Below are 1,417 nucleotides of genomic sequence, written 5' to 3'. Positions count from 1 at the left end.
TCAGACACACCAGAAGAGTTTATCAGATTCCATTACAGATGGTTGTGGGCCACCATGTGGTTGCTTGGAATTGAACTCAGGGCCTATGGAACAGCAGTCAGTGCTCTTAACCACTGAGCCATCTCTCCAGCCCAACAATTCTTTCTCAACTCCATTAAACTGAAAGAATTTTACATCATCTACTCTATTGGCTAAAAAAAGGCTAATCCTGGTCTCTTTCTTTGCAAACATCCACACATAAACCCTTTCCCATGTTTCCCTTACCTTGATCATTGTGAGTCCCTTTGTTTTAAGACTATATATTTGATACTAGCCTGGCCCGGGAGAGACCATGGCCATGATGGTAGTTTTCCAGGGCAAGACTTACCCACTTTGCTCAAGATATATTGATCTCTGTGATTTCCCCAAATGAGGGAAACTTGACAGATACTTTTATGGTAGTGGAAAATTACACTTGCACTCTCCCTCAAGAAGTGTTAAGAAACGTAAAAAGTGCTGGTTGGTGGTGGGGTACACTTTTAATCAGGTGGATCTCTGAGTTCAAGGCCAGTCTGGACTACAAAGTGAGTTCCAGGACAGCCAAGGCTACACAGAGAAACCCTGTCTCAAAAACAAACAAACAAACAAACAAACAAACAAGAATCTTTGCCCTCAAGATATATTTTTTTATTTATTTACTGTTACTCTCTGTGTTTGCAAAGGTTTTCCTTGAAGCTCTTATGAATCTTGTTTTCTGTGCTTTCCTCACTTGTGGGAGGAGAGTCCGTCTCCAGCGTGTATCCGTGTGCACTTGTATGTGAGTGTATGTGTAGGTATGTGTGTACTTACACATGCATATATCTGTGGTGTGTGTAGATGAGTATGTTTTGAACAGGACTTGAGCTTTGACCTGTGAAAAAGTCCACAGAACAGAGTTGCTGAGAAAGGACAGGTTTTTTTTGGTTTGGTTTGTTTTTTTCAGCCTCAGCCTCTGTTTCGTTTCGTGTAGTTTGTCTAGGAACGGGCTAGCTGCTCGTGTAGCTGCAACAACAACAACAAAAAAGATGCACTGGGTGAGTTGAGTCTAACTTACTTCCTGCTACAACCTCTTGGGAGTTGCCAGTTGGCGATTCTCAATTCTTGAGGCAGAGCAAGTTGCCACGCTGAAGAGGGTGTAATTCAGGCCACAGGTAAAAAGACTTTCTGTTTAATATGCCCCAAGTCTTTCCTGGGAAAGTGAACACTTTCTACAGGGCTTTTGGGACTTTTGAGACCCACCCTGTGGGTGCTTCATTCCTCCTATCTGGCATGTCTGCAGCATGGCAGGGATCCATCCTGAGAGCCCCCAGTTCAGAGATGGGTGAGCCATGTCCCTCAGCAGTGCCTTCCTTCTGTGAGGTCTTCCTGGGCTTTTGTCCTGTCAACATGGGTTCCATAT

At 44.0% G+C, this 1,417-nt stretch overlaps 1 non-coding gene across 1 annotated transcript; it reads left to right on the top strand.

Moving 5' to 3' along the window:
- The first annotated feature begins 306 nt into the window (after positions 1–306).
- LOC114611683 lies at positions 307–466 on the top strand. The gene has a single exon (XR_003709875.1). It is a non-coding gene; the product is annotated as a U1 spliceosomal RNA (small nuclear RNA).
- Positions 467–1,417: the final 951 nt, after the last annotated feature.

This window comes from Grammomys surdaster, unplaced genomic scaffold (genome assembly GCF_004785775.1).
Source record: "Grammomys surdaster isolate TR1022 unplaced genomic scaffold, NIH_TR_1.0 126118, whole genome shotgun sequence".
Lineage (NCBI taxonomy): Eukaryota > Metazoa > Chordata > Mammalia > Rodentia > Muridae > Grammomys > Grammomys surdaster.
The sequence above is the reverse complement of the archived record's forward strand: the minus strand, read 5'-3'. Positions and strand labels throughout refer to the sequence as shown.